Source organism: Apodemus sylvaticus, chromosome 20 (assembly GCF_947179515.1).
Source record: "Apodemus sylvaticus chromosome 20, mApoSyl1.1, whole genome shotgun sequence".
Lineage (NCBI taxonomy): Eukaryota > Metazoa > Chordata > Mammalia > Rodentia > Muridae > Apodemus > Apodemus sylvaticus.
Window position 1 is genome coordinate 56,731,161 of NC_067491.1, and position 15,093 is coordinate 56,746,253.

The following is a 15,093-nucleotide window of genomic DNA, read 5'->3' on the forward strand; positions in this document are numbered from 1 at the left end:
GCCTGTGTCTCTGAAGCACTCTTCATTGGCTGCCATGACCTTGTTATTTTTCACTGGGAGGCAGCAACACAAGTTCCTTAAGGCTTTGGAAATCCTCTTCTTCAGGCCCCTCCAGGCCAGCTTTCTCAGTGGGACTCTGGGCATACGCTGGGACCTCCTTCGGAGCTGCTCCTGATGGACTGTTTCCCTTGAGGATGAGCTAGTGTCTTGTAAGGATTCGATGCCTATATTCTCTTCCTGGTTCTCCTCACTGGGGGAAGGGCTGCTGGTTCTGGACTCCCAGGAGGACATGCTGCTACTTGTGTCTGTAGCACTAGAGCTCTCTTGGGCCATATCTTGCGTGTTTTCAAAGGTTGAGGATTGTGTGGATATGAAAAGTTACCATGGGGCTCCTGATGATGAGGTTAGCGTTGTTGTTGTTGCCTTTCTTTTTCTTGATGATGATTTTGTGGAATTGATGCTTCTCTCCTTCTCTCTAAATGTACTCTTTCCAACATGAGGCATAAGCCCCTGGAGTGGGGAGGTGTTCTCCAGAAAGCTACTCTCAAGGGAAGAAAGATTGGGAGGTACACTATGCCTCCTCCTACAGCCTTTCCTTCCACATCCGGGCAGCTCAGAGAGAGTGGGCAAAGTGAAGGTGGAAAGAGTACGGGCACTGGTTCCCTTCCTTACAGGCCAGGGAGGGTTGGGGGCTTTTGTAGGGTCCAGAGTACTGCCCTGCCCTCCATCGTGATAAAATTGGGGCTGCCTGGTATACTTCTTTTTTATAATCAAATAAGTCGCCATATCATGATTGTACTTCCGTTCCCTCAAAGCCTCCCTGAGCTCTTTAATGTTGTACCCCATAAGAAACATGTCAAAAGCGAGGTTGGATTCTGGTTCTCTAGGGATTTCCTCTGAAGGTCTCAATGGGTCTTGATCATGGCACAGCCACGGGTGTACCAATATTTCTTTAATGGATGGCCTCATTATGGGGTCTATAGTCATTAATCTCTTTAATAGGTCTCGAAGCTCTGGAGACAGGTGATACGGGATCCAACAGCTCCGGGCTAGGATCAGATGCTTTATCTTGGAGTGCACTGTCTCTCGGAAGGGAAGGTGGCCAATAACTAAATAGTATAATACTACACCGAGACTCCAGATGTCAGTTGGGAGGCCATCATATTGTTTGTGATCAAACACTTCAGGAGCACAATATTGTGGTGTGCCACAAAATCCTTTGAACTTTTCCCCAGAGGCCAGTCTTTTGCCTAAGCCAAAGTCAGTAAGTTTCACATGCCCCTCCCAATCCAATAGGATGTTCTCGGCCTTGATGTCTCGGTGGACAATATTCTGACTGTGGATATAGTTGACGGCCAAAGAGAGTTCTGTAAATATCCTACGTGCCTCTTCCTCGTCCAGATGCCCACACTTGTTGATGTGTTTCAGCAGGGATCCCCGGGCTGCATATTCCATCACCAGGTACGTTTTGTGCCTTGTCTCGAATATCTGGAACAACTGTATTATGTGACTATGGTTCAGGGATTTCACAAGATCTATCTCAGAGATGACCAGGAAGTCTATATTTGTGCCCCTTTTCAATATCTTGATGGCTACCATGGTCTGGGTCATAAGGTGGAGAGCCACTTTGACTTCTGCAAAAGACCCTTTATCTAGGGTGCCCAGGATATAGTAATGCTGTGCCAGGGGGTTCCCTTCATGACAACTGGCCTCGAGGTCCCCCGACATCGCACTTCCATTCTCTTGGTCACCAGGAGCTACAGCAAGCAAAGATGGCAGGGAAAACAGATCAGAATTACTCCTAAGGTAGGTTACTACTAGAGATTCTGAGATTAAGAGACACAGACACTTCCATAGACGAGTCTGGCTCTGCCTAAGGACACAGGGAAACCAGAACAAAGCAAAGACAAACACAGAGGATGGAAAGAAGGAAGAAGGCTCAGAGCAGAAAGAGAGCCAGGGTGATGGAAGATAAAATTTTAGCCAGGAGAACAAGGATCACGATTTCAAAGGAGCAGAACATTGACAAGCTTACCCAAGACGTCCATCATGAAGGACTGAGCTAAAGGCCACACTTGAACATCAAGATAGCTTTACCCAGAAATGTGTGGGATGCAACTTGCCCCAGTAGATACAGTATCTACACGGGATGGGGGCAAAAGTCACACAGCACCTATGAATAAGAATGAAAATTTGTCAGTATTTTTCTGGAATGGATGTTGAGGTCACTCTGATATACAGAACATCTTAGTCCAACAGAGATATATACCACAATTTTTTCCTTATATGCAGGATACTGGTGGTTTGAGGTTGAATTAAAGGGAAGGGGAACTCTGAGGGGACTGGAGGATAAGAGGCAGGATGAGCTAGAGAGTAACAGACAGTGACAAAGTCAAAAGAGAAGTTAGGAAAACAAATATGGATGTTGGCCAGGGAGGGACGCTGCTCAGGTTTCTTCCCACATTTCATCCCAGCACTCCGGAGGCAGGCAAATCTTTGAGTTTGAAGCTACCCTGGTCTACACAGAAAGTTACAGGTTGGCCAAGGCCATACAAAGAAATCCAGTCTCCCAGGAACAATAAAACAAACTGAAGAAGGAAAGAGAAAGGAAGAAAGGAAGGAGAAAGGAGGGGGAAGGAAGGAAAACACATGGATGTTAATCCAGAAAGCAAAATGAAAATAATTAAACGAACAAGCAAACAACAAGAAGGCAAAGCTGTAAACAAAGCTCCCAAATGAATGAAATCACATAAACAGAAACCCAAACCTCTGAGTTTACGGAAACAGCAGGAAAGAACTCAGTCTGTGGACATGTAGCTGATGTTCAATGTCGAAATCCAAACAATCACCGATGTCCAAATCTGATCCAACTACCAAGTCCTGCAGTTCACTACCAAACAGCTCTCTGCACAGAAGGACACAAAACAGCCCGGACAGTGCACTATATGATCAGCTCTTGGTCATTCCTCACAATGGCTCTCTGTGTCATCAGAGCATTAGTGACCAATCAGAGCTGGCACAACCCACAGTGATTTTTCTCACTCCTTACAAGGTGCTCTGTCTGTTACTGTTCATTTCACTGAGAGCAAGCACTGGACAAGAGACACCTTAAGGGAGGGAGAGCTCTATTTAGATTCATGGCATGAGGGGTTTGGAGGGAATGTTGGGGTTCCCCCACTAGGGTTTTAGTCTCATGTCAAAAGGAATGTTTTAGATGGGGTGGGGACAAGAGAATCTCCCCCCCCCCTCTCTCTCTCTCTCTCTCTCTCTCCTGTGTGTTTGTGTGTGTGTGTGTGTATGTGCACACATTTGAGTGTGTGTTTCCAACCAGATGTATAAAAGTACAACAAACTTCATTTCGGAGATTTGGGGGTGAGGAAGCATCCAGGAGAGGGGCTCTCTGCTCCAAGACCAAGCAATCAAAGCTTGTCCTGGATTCTTAGCAGGCACAGATTTCTAAGGGTAGATATTTCCCTTAGAAATAGGTGAAGATTGCTGGAATGTCATGTCCTGATCTTCTGGAGCTCAGAGTTTGGTGGGTTTTTTTTCCCTCAGGAACTAGTGGGTTTTTTGCTTAGTGATTACTCAGTTTTGTTTTTTGGTGTTTGTATTTATTTGTTTCACCCTGTTTCTTCCACATATGCTCCATTGGCCAGGCTGGGAAGTCCTTTCAGGCCACAGGTTGCTTTGGCTTAGGTTCTAGGGCTCAGTCATGGAGCTCTTCAGGACGGGTGGAAAGGACACTGCCCCATGGCAGCATCTGTGGTGGCACCTCATGTTGATGGCAGGAAGAGGGTGGAGAGTAAGCGCACTGCAGTGGTGGATCCTGCTGAGGTACCTCACGGTGGTCACAGGCTGAGGCAGAAAAGGACATGCAGTGGCCTTGGCGGCTTCTCAGCTGTAACCTCACAGGAATGGGGACAGGGAACGATAACAACTCAGGCACTACAATCTAAGCAGAATGTAATAAAGCTTACAACTAACAACAAATAAATCCCTAAGAAATTTACAAACTCCTGGAAATAAAAAAAAAGCATTACTGAATAATTATGTTAATGAAGAAAAAGATTTTCAAAATGTGAAAGCGTAAAATTCCAACATTACATTAGCAGTGTCACATACTTAAAGTAGTCCTATGAGGTAAATAGATACCTATAAGTGCTAACATTAATAAAAGAAATCAGTAAAACAAATATTTTAATTTAATGAAACCTGAAAATTTGAGGAAAAAAAATTTCAAACTTAGTTGTTCTGTAAGTCTCTGGTGAGCCTTAGCTTACCAGGACCTCCTGAATGAGCAACTCAGAGTCAGGAATCGATGTAAAAAACAAGAGGAATTTGTCATTCTAACATGATGGGTCACCCTGCACATGGAGAGAGAACGACCAAGTGCAACCCACCCAGCAGGCCTTTATACAGTCCTCAGGGCAGCCGCCATTAGGCACAATGTGATTGGAGGAGGGGGGAAGAGGAGGAAGAGGAGGAGGAAGAGGAGGAGGAGGAAGGGGAGGAGGAGGAAGGGGAGGTGGAAGGGAAGAAGTAAAGGGAGGAGGAAGGGGAGGAGGAAGGGGAGGAGGAAGGGGAGGAGGAGGACGAAGAGGAGGAGGAAAGAAAAAAATGAAAAGGAGGAAATTAAGAAAGAAGATGCAATACTAAAAAATATTCCACAACACACTTGCAAACAGTGCAGCGGCAGCAGCGGGGGAAGATGGCTGAGGCTGTTCCGCAGCGTGTATGGACTGTGGAGCAGGGAGCAGCTGCCCAAGAAGGAAGGACATCATCAAGTTTCTGCAGGATCCCGGTTCAGATTCGTTTCTCACAGAGCATAAATTACTCGGAAACATAAAAAAATGTAACTAAGACTGCTAATGAGGACCATTTGGTTAGTGCTATAACCATCTTTTTGAAAGTGTCTCAAGATTGCTGAAACCGGAAGTAAAGCGTCTGAACAGGTGAGAAACGTGAAGCTTGGTGATGATAAACCCAAAGAATCCAAGTCTGAGGAGAGTCTCGAGGGTCCACAAAAATATACAAAATCTTTTCTAAAAAAAAAAAAAAAAAAAAAAAAAAAGGAGATAAAAACCAACATTCCTAAAAAGCGAGATGTTGTTCACTGCTGGTAAATGGGGACACTCCCAGATGGAACTGTTTTTGATCCTAATATTCAAACAAGGTCAAAGAAGAAAAATGTCAAGCCTTTTAAGATTTAAGGTTGGAGTAGGCAAGGTTAACAGAAGATGGGATGGAGCACTCTTGACTATGAATAAAGAAGAAAAGGCTCGACTGGAGATTGAACCAGAATGGGCGTACAGAAAGAAAGGACAGCCCGATGCCAGAATTCCACCAAACTCCAAGCTCACTTTTGAAGTGGAACTAGTAGATATTGACTGAAACCGGTACTTCAGATCGGACGTCAGCAAGGATAAAAACCTCATGTGGCCAATTGGAGCTTGTTACTATCGTGACGGAAGAGTCAACAGGAAAATTTAAAGAGTTAAAGTTTGTTTACTTGATCTCAACTTTTGAGAAATTTAATTCCCAGTAACTCCCCTTAAGTCTCAGACATATTCCTACAGTCATGTAAAGTATTCAAGAGAGCTAGATGCAGAAAATTTATTTGATAAATACGTTATGCCCTCATGATAAAAGTCTTAGGAGAATGTAGAACCACAGGGACAATACTTCAGCCTAGTGAAATGATATATGTGAGTAACCCTCAGCCAACATGATCTGATATGGATTAAAGATTAAATCAATCAACCCCTCTGAATTCAGTAATGGGACAGCGACATCTGGGGCTCCAAACATTGTCAATAGCACTTGCTATCTTCACTGTTCTCAAAGTGCAGCTGAGGTAATAAGCAAGGGAAGGAAATTAGAGGCACACAATCAGGAAGGAAGATATCCAGCTATCCCAGTGTACAGTGGACAAGATACTAGATATTAGAGATCCCAGGAATCTGAACAAAAACCTTCTAGAAATGACAAATTCAGCAATGTGGCAGCATAGAGATTCAATATGCATAAATCAATAGCTTTTCTATACATCAAACATTAAAAAATGAGAAAGATCATGAGCATACTCCACTCCACCAGACTCAAAGAAAATAAAGTGCCTGGAAATAAACAACAAAGAGGTGATGGGAATCTACAACGGAAGCTTTAAACCTCTGAAGAAAGACATAAAGACAATGTATTACTCCTGGATTGGTAAAATGAATATTACATCAAATGAATGAGTATTATACCAAAACCTTTTATAGATTTGATTCAACAGCCCCCCCCCCGAAAATCCTCATCTCATTCTTCATTTCAATAGAAAAAAGTGAAACTTACCTTCATATGGAACCACAAAAGACCCCGGGGTGCCAATAGCATCAGAAGCAAAAGGGAAAATATTGTGGGCAATACATTCCATATCTTAAGATGTATTACAGAGCCATAATAAGAGGATCAATTTGGTCCTGACCCATAAAAGATCAAATAAACAAAATCAAGGATGCACACATGACTTCATGTTGTGAGGTAATTGCACCAGCAAAAAAAATGTTTTTTAATAATTTTTTATTTAATATTTCTTTTTACTTATTCACTTTACATACCATTTACTGCTCTTTTCCTGGCCCCATCCCTCTTTCCTTTCTGAGCCAGTGGGGGCCAACTCTGGTTACACCCCCACCCTAGCACATCAAGTCTTTGTTATACTAAGTGCATCCTCTCCTACTGAGGCCAGAAAACGCAGCCCAGAGAGAACATATCCCATATCTAGGCAACAGCTCTTAGGATAGATAGTTCCTGCTCTAGTTGTTTGAGATATGCATGAAGAGCAAGCTCCATATTTGTTATATATGTATGGGGAGGGCTAGGTCTACCCCTGTGTGTTCTTTAGTTGGTGGTTCAGTCCCTGAGAATCCCAAGGGTACAGGTTATTAGATTCTGTCTGTCTTCCTGTGGAATTCCCATTCCCTTAGGGCCCACAATCCTTCCTATTCTTCCATAAGAGTCCCCAAGCTCCATCCAGTTGTGGCTGTCTGGATCTGTCTGAGTCATCTGCTGGGTGGAGCCTCTCAGAGGACAGAAGAGAGTCATGCTAGCCTCCCTTCTTCAAGCATAACAGAGTATTATTAATAGTGTCAGGGATTGGTGCTTGCCCCTGGGATGAGTTTCAAGTTGGGCCAGGTATTAGTTGGCTGTTCCCTCAGTTTCTGCTCCATTCCTCATGGCTGCATTTTTTTTTTGTAGACAGGATAAATTTTTGGTTGGAAATTTTAAGGTGGGTTGGTGTTCTGGCTGGTTTTGAGTGTCAACTTGACACACGTTAGAGTTATCACAGAGAAAGGAGCTTCAGTTGGGGAAGTGCCTCCATGAGATCCAACTGTGAGGCATTTTCTCAATTAGTGATCATGGAGGGAGAGCCCCTTGTGGGTGGTACCATCTCTGGGCTGTATTCTTGGGTTTTATAAGAGAGCAGGCTGAGCAAGCCAGGGGAAGCAAGCCAGTAAGAAACATCCCTCCATGGCCTCTGCACCAGTTCCAGTCCTGACTCTTTTAGTGATGAACTGCAACGTGGAAGTGTAAGCTCAATAAACCCTTTCTTCCCCAACTTACTTCTTGGTCATGATGTTTGTTCAGGAATAGAAACCCTGACTAAGACAGTTGGTGTCCCTATGACTCCCCTGGTCTTCCTGCTTCCTTGTTTCCGGAGGTGGCCTCTTCAGTTTCTGTATCTCCAATCCTTGGAGTCACAGCTAAAGACATCTCCATTGATTCTTGAGGGTCTTCCTTATCCCAGGTCTCTGGCTTTTCTTGGAGATGTCACCTATACACCCTCCTATGAGAAGCAGAATTCCATTTATTTCTAATGGCCATCTAGACATCCCTTCTGTCCTTCCCCACACCTGATCCTTCCCCATTCCCCTTTCTATCTCCTCTCCCACCCATTTCCCAGTTTCCTCCCTCCATCTGCCTCTTATCACTATTTTATTCCTCTGTCTACGTGAAGTTCAAGCATCCTTGCTTCTACCATCCTTTATGTGTAGCTTCTTTAGGTTTGTGGAATGTAGCAGGAGTATCCTGTTGCTTATGTCTAATCTCCACTTACAAGTGAGTACATACCATGCAAACATGTAAAACATTTTCTTTATCCATTCTTAATTGGAGAGACATCTAGGTTGTTTCCAATTTCTGGCTCCTATATGTACAGCTGCTATGAAGAGGATTATCAAGTGTCTCGTGGGATGGGGAGCATCTCTTGTGTATATGCCCAGGAGTGGCATAGCTGGGTCTTGAGGTAGAACTATTCTCAGTTTTCAGAAAAACTGCCAACTTGATTTCCACAGTGCTTGTATAAATCTGCAATCCAAGCAGTAATGGAGGAGAGTTCCCCTTGCTCCACATTCTCACCAGCATGTAGTGCCACTTGAGTTTTTTTGTTTGTTTGTTTTTGTTTTCTCATGTCTTCCCCCATCCCACTTCTGAGTGTTTGTATGTGTTGTTCTTTTTTTTAATGTTTTTATTCGATATAATTTATTTACATTTCAAATGATTTCCCTTTTCTAGCCCCCCCACTCCCCGAAAGTCCCGTAAGTCCCCTTCTCTTCCCCTGTCCTCCCACCCACCCCTTCCCAATTCCCCGTTCTGGTTTTGCCGAATACTGTTTCACTGAGTCTTTCCAGAACCAGGGGCCACTCCTCCTTTCTTCTTGTACCTCATTTGATGTGTGGATTATGTTTTGGGTATTCCAGTTTTCTAGGTTAATATCCACTTATTAGTGAGTGCATACCATGATTCACCTTTTGAGTCTGGGTTACCTCACTTAGTATGATATTCTCTAGCTCCATCCATTTGCCTAAGAATTTCATGAATTCATTGTTTCTAATGGCTGAATAGTACTCCATTGTGTAGATATACCACATTTTTTGCATCCACTCTTCTGTTGAGGGATACCTGGGTCCTTTCCAGCATCTGGCAATTATAAATAGGGCTGCTATGAACATAGTAGATCATGTATCCTTATTATATGGTGGGGAGTCTTCTGGATATATGCCCAGGAGTGGTATAGCAGGATCTTCTGGAAGTGAGGTGCCCAGTTTTCGGAGGAACCGCCAGACTGATTTCCTGAGTGCTTGTACCAATTTGCAACCCCACCAGCAGTGGAGGAGTGTTCCTCTTTCTCCACACCCTCTCCAACACCTGCTGTCTCCTGAATTTTTAATCTTAGCCATTCTGACTGGTGTAAGATGAAATCTTAGGGTTGCTTTGATTTGCATTTCCCTAATGACTAATGAAGTAGAGCATTTTTTTAAGATGCTTCTCTGCCATCTGAAGTTCTTCAGGTGAGAATTCTTTGTTTAACTCTGTACCCCATTTTTTAATAGGGTTGTTTGGTTTTCTGGAGTCTAACTTCTTGAGTTCTTTATATATATTGGATATTAGCCCTCTATCTGATGTAGGATTGGTGAAGATCTTTTCCCAATTTGTTGGTTGCCGATTTGTCCTCTTGATGGTGTCCTTTGCCTTACAGAAACTTTGTAATTTTATGAGGTCCCATTTGTCAATTCTTGCTCGTAGAGCATACGCTATTGGTGTTGTGTTCAGAAACTTTCTCCCTGTACCGATGTCCTCAAGGGTCTTCCCCAGTTTCTTTTCTATTAGCTTCAGAGTGTCTGGCTTTATGTGGAGGTCCTTGATCCATTTGGATTTGAGCTTAGTACAAGGAGACAAGGATGGATCAATTCGCATTCTTCTGCATGCTGACCTCCAGTTGAACCAGCACCATTTGTTGAAAAGGCTATCTTTTTTCCATTGGATGTTTTCAGCCTCTTTGTCGAGGATCAAGTGGCCATAGGTGTGTGGGTTCATTTCTGGATCTTCAATCCTGTTCCATTGATCCTCCTGCCTGTCACTGTACCAATACCATGCAGTTTTTAACACTATTGCTCTGTAGTATTGCTTGAGGTCAGGGATACTGATTCCCCCAGATTTTCTTTTGTTGCTGAGATTAGTTTTAGCTATCCTGGGTTTTTTGTTGTTCCAGATGAATTTGATAATTGCTCTTTCTAACTCTGTGAAGAATTGATTTGGGATTTTGATGGGTATTGCATTGAATCTGTATAGTGCTTTAGGCAAAATGGCCATTTTAACTATATTGATTCTACCGATCCATGAGCATGGGAGGTTTTCCCATTTTTTGAGGTCTTCTTCCATTTCCTTCTTCAGAGTCTTGAAGTTCTTGTCATACAGATCTTTCACATGTTTGGTAAGAGTCACCCCAAGATACTTTATACTGTTTGTGGCTCTTGTGAAGAGGGTCATTTCCCTAATTTAATTGTCAGCCTGCTTATCCTTTGAGTATAGGAAGGCCACTGATTTGCTTGAGTTGATTTTATAACCTGCCACTTTGCTGAAGTTGTTTATCAGCTGTAGGAGCTCTCTAGTGGAGTTCTTTTGGTCACTTAGGTAGACGATCATGTCGTCTGAAATAATGATAGTTTGACTTCTTCCTTTCCAATTTGTATCCCTTTGACCTCCTTATGTTGTCGAATTGCCCGAGCTAGTACCTCAAGTACAATATTGAAAAGATAAGGAGAAAGGGGGCAGCCTTGTCTGGTCCCTGATTTCAGTGGGATTGCTTCAAGTTTCTCTCCATTTAGTTTGATGCTGGCTACCGGTTTGCTGTATATTGCTTTTACTATGTTTAGGTATTGGCCTTGAATTCCTGTTCTCTCCAAGGCTTTAAGCATGAAAGGATGCTGAATTTTGTCAAATGCTTTTTCAGCATCCAATGAAATGACCATGTGGTTTTGTTCTTTGAGTTTGTTTATGTAGTGGATTGTATTGATGGATTTCCGTATATTGAACCAACCCTGCATTCCCGGGATAAAGCCTACTTGATCATGGTGGATGATCGTTTTGATGTGTTCTTGGATTCGGTTGGCAAGAATTTTATTGAGTATTTTTGCATCGATGTTCATAAGGGAAATTGGTCTGAAGTTCTCTTTCTTTGTTGGATCTTTGTGTGGCTTTGGTATCAGCATAATTGTGGCTTCATAGAAGGAATTGGGTAGTGTTCCTTCTGTTTCTATTTTGTGGAATAGTTTGAAGAGTATTGGTGTTAACTCTTGTGAAGGTCTGGTAGAATTCTGCACTGAAGCCATCTGGTCCTGTGCTTTTTTTGGTTGGAAGACTTTCTATGACTCCTTCTATTTCTTTAGGCATTATGGGACTGTTTAGATGGTCTAGTTGGTCCTGATTTAATTTTGGTATTTGGTATCTGTCAAGGAAATTGTCCATTTCCTCCAGATTCTCCAGTTGTGTTGAGTACAGGCTCTTGTAGTAGGATCTGATGATTTTTTGGATTTCCTCAGTTTCCGTTGTTATATCTCCCTTTTCATTTCTAAGTTTGTTAATTTGGATACTTTCTCTGTGCCCTTTGGTCAGTCTGGCTAAGGGTTTATCTATCTTGTTGATTTTCTCAAAGAACCAGCTCCTGATTTTGTTGATTTTTTGTATGGTTCTCTTTGTTTCTACTTGATTGATTTCGGCCCTGAGTTTGATGATTTCCTGCCTTCTACTGCTCCTGGGCGAAATAGCTTCTTTTTGTTCTAGGGCTTTCAGGTGTGTCATTAAGCTGGTAATGTATGCTCTCTCCATTTTCTTTTTGGAGGCACTCAGGGCTATGAGTTTTCCTCTTAGCACTGCTTTCATTGTGTCCCATAGATTTGAGTATGTTGTGTTTTCATTTTCATTGTGTTCTAAAAAGTCTTTAATTTCTTTCTTTATTTCTTCCTTGACCAAGGTATCATTGAGTAGAGTATTGTTCAGTTTCCACGTGTATGTGGGTTTTCTGTTGTTTCTCTTGCTATTGAAGACCACTTTTACTCCATAGTGATCAGATAGGAGGCATGGGATTAGTTCGATCTTCTTATATTTGTTGAGGTCTGTCTTGTGACCAATTATATGGTCGATTTTGGAGAAGGTACCATGAGGTGCTGAAAAAAAGGTATATTATTTTGTTTTAGGATAGAATGTTCTATATATATCTGTTAAATCTAATTGGTCCAAAGCTTCAATTAGTTTCATTGTGTCCCTGTTTAGTTTCTGTTTTCCTGATCGGTCCATTGAGGAAAGTGCACTGTTGAAGTCACCCACAATTATTGTGTTAGGTGCAATGTGTGCTTTTAGTTTTAATAAAGTTTCTTTTACGAAAGAGGGTGCCCTTGCATTTGGGGCATAGATGTTCAGGATTGACAGTTCTTCTTTTTGTACTTTTCCTTTGACCAGCAAGAAGTGTCCCTCAGATTCTCTTTTGATGACTTTGGGTTGAAAGTCAATTTTATATGATATTAAAATGGTTACTCCAGCTTGTTTCCTGAGACCATTTGCTTGTAAAATTGTCTTCCAGCCTTTTACTCTAAGGTAGTGTTTGTCTTTGACCCTGAGGTGTGTTTCCTGTAAGCAGCAAAATGTAGGGTCCTGTTTATGTATCCAGTCAGTTAGTCTGTGTCTTTTTATTGGGGCATTAAGTCCATTGATGTTAAGAGATATTAAGGAATAGTGATTGTTACTTCCTATCATTTTTGACGTTATGTTATAAATTTGACTGCTTAACTACTTTTGGGTTTGATGAAAGGTTACTATCTTGCTTTTTCCAGGGTGAAGTTTCCCTCCTTGTATTGGTGTTGTCCTCCTATTATCCTTTTTAGGGCTGGGTTTGTGGATAGATATTGGGTAAACTTGGTTTTGTCATGAAATATCTTAGTTTCTCCATCTATGGTGATTGAGAGTTTTGCTGGATATAGTAGTTTTGGTTGGCATTTGTGTTCTCTTAGAGTCTGCATGAGATCTGCCCAGGACCTTCTAGCCTTCATAGTGTCAGGTGAAAAGTCTGCTGTGATTCTGATAGGTCTTCCTTTATATGTTACTTGGCCTTTTTCTCTTACTGCCTTTAGTATTCTTTCTTTGTTTAGAACATTTGGTGTTTTGATTATTATGTGACGGGAAGTATTTCTGTTCTGGTCCAGTCTGTTTGGAGTTCTGTAGGCTTCTTGTATATTCATGGGCATCTCTCTCTTTAGGTTAGGGAAGTTTTCTTCCATAATTTTATTGAAGATATTTGCTGGCCCTTTAAGTGGTAAATCTTCACTCTTATCTATGCCTATAATCCTTAGGTTTGGTCTTCTCATTGTGTCCTGGATTTCCTGGATATTTTGGGTTACAAGCTTTTTGCATTTTGCATTTTCTTTAACTGTTGAGTCCATGGTTTCTATGGAATCTTCAGCATCTGAGATTATTTCTTCTATCTCTTGTATTCTGTTGTTGATATTTGCATCTCTGTCCCCTGCTTTCTTCCCAAGGCTTTCTATCTCCAAAGTTGTCTCCCTTTGAGTTTTCTTAGTTGTTTCTACTTCTGATTTTAGATCCTGGATGATTCACTTGCTTGTTTGTGCTTTCCTGTAATTCTTTAAGAGATTTTTGTGTTTCCTCTTTCATGACCTCAGCCTGTTGACCAAAGTTCTCCTCTATTTCTTTAAGAGATTTTTGTGTTTCCTCTTTCATGACCTCAGCCTGTTGACCAAAGTTCTCCTGTATTTCTTTAAGTGTTTTTTGCATTTCCTCCTTGTTGGCTTTTGTATTCTCCTGGATTTCTTTCAATGATTTTTGTGTTTCCCTTGCAAGGGCTTCTAACTTTTTATCCATTTTCTCCTGAATTTCTTTAAGTATGTCCTTCATGTGTTCCTATACCAGCATCATGACCAGTGATTTTAAATCCAAATCTTGTTTTACTGGTGTGATGGGGTATCCAGGACATGTTGGTAGAGGAGAATTGGGTTCAGATGTTGCCATATTGCCTTGATTTCTGTTAGTGACGTTCCTGCGTTTGCCTTTTGCCATCTAGTTCTCACTGGTATGAGTTTGTCTTGTCAGTGCTGGACTCACCAGTGCAAGGTGCCCCTTCCCAGTTGGCCTCTGGTGCACAGCTTACCTCCTGCACTGCTTTTAGACAGGGTGCTGCTGCCCAGGCTGTTCAGATCCCAAAGCAGGCACCCGAAGGCTCCCGCTGGGGCCCACTGGATTCACTGGAGCACACTGACTTCTCCCAGCTGGCCGCCCGGAAGCCCAGCTAGCCTCTTGCAGGACTTGGAGATGTGGTGCGGCCACCCAGGCTGATCTGGATCCGGAAGCGGAGAGAGTTGAGCTGAGGGCTTCCACCTGAGGCCTTGCCCCAGATTGTGTCTGTGGACCAGATGGAGCCCGTGTGTACCCCCAGGGAGTGCCGACGGTGTATGCTGCTGTGACCTCCCCTGTGTTCCGCTCACTCCGATGGGCAGCCGATCCCCCAACCGGGCTGGCGCACACAAGGTTAGCCTGGCTGCCCAGGCCCTGAGTCCAGGCAAAAGCCTGGGAGGCCAAGGTCCGAGCAAAGTTCCCCTAGGGCTATGACTGTTAATTGGGTCTGCCAGGTGACTAGGATGGCGGCCGTGCATGCCCGCGCTCCCTAAAAGCGCTGGGAGAGTCTACTGTGCTAACAACCTCCTGGGCGGGTTGACTCACAGATGGCCCACCAAGCCTCCCAGTTCTTGGGGTCAGTCCTGTGCCTTTTGGGGCCTAGACCCCCGCTTTGTTAGCCTCAGGCTATGCCTGTTACAGCTCTGCCCGCCAGAGCTCTCTGTCGTCCTGCAGGCAAAATGGTGGCGCGCGCGCAGGCCTGGGCAAAAAACCTCCTGGCTGGGTTGGCACCCCGATGGCCCCCCGACCAGCCCAGGGCCTGGGTGCAGGCCAATGCCCGTCGGGCTCAGACCACCGCGGTGTTGGCCTCGGATTATGTTTGTGTACCTCAGTCTGTCCGATCCCTGGAGTCCGAAACCAAGATGGATGCACCTCTCCTGACTGGTGAGAGGCCGAGTTCTGAAGTGGCTTCCGTGCAGGAAAGGCACCGCACAACCGCAGCTGCTTGCCGCCCGACTGGTCAGCGAAGGTCAGTGGTCGTGGGCGCAGGGCCTAACTGGACCCTGTGTCGCCTTGGTTCCACTGCTGATGGCCCTTCAGCTGTACCAGCCACTGCTGCACTGCTGCCGCTGCCGCCGCCACCGC

The 15,093-nt window shown here is 43.6% G+C and overlaps 2 pseudogenes; one reads left to right on the forward strand and one right to left on the reverse strand.

Annotated features, from left to right (window-relative positions):
• Window positions 1–919: 919 nt before the first annotated feature.
• Window positions 920–1,728, reverse strand: LOC127670602 (sperm motility kinase X-like; annotated as a pseudogene).
• A 2,980-nt stretch (window positions 1,729–4,708) lies between these two features.
• On the forward strand, window positions 4,709–5,388 carry LOC127670844 (peptidyl-prolyl cis-trans isomerase FKBP3-like; annotated as a pseudogene).
• Window positions 5,389–15,093: the final 9,705 nt, after the last annotated feature.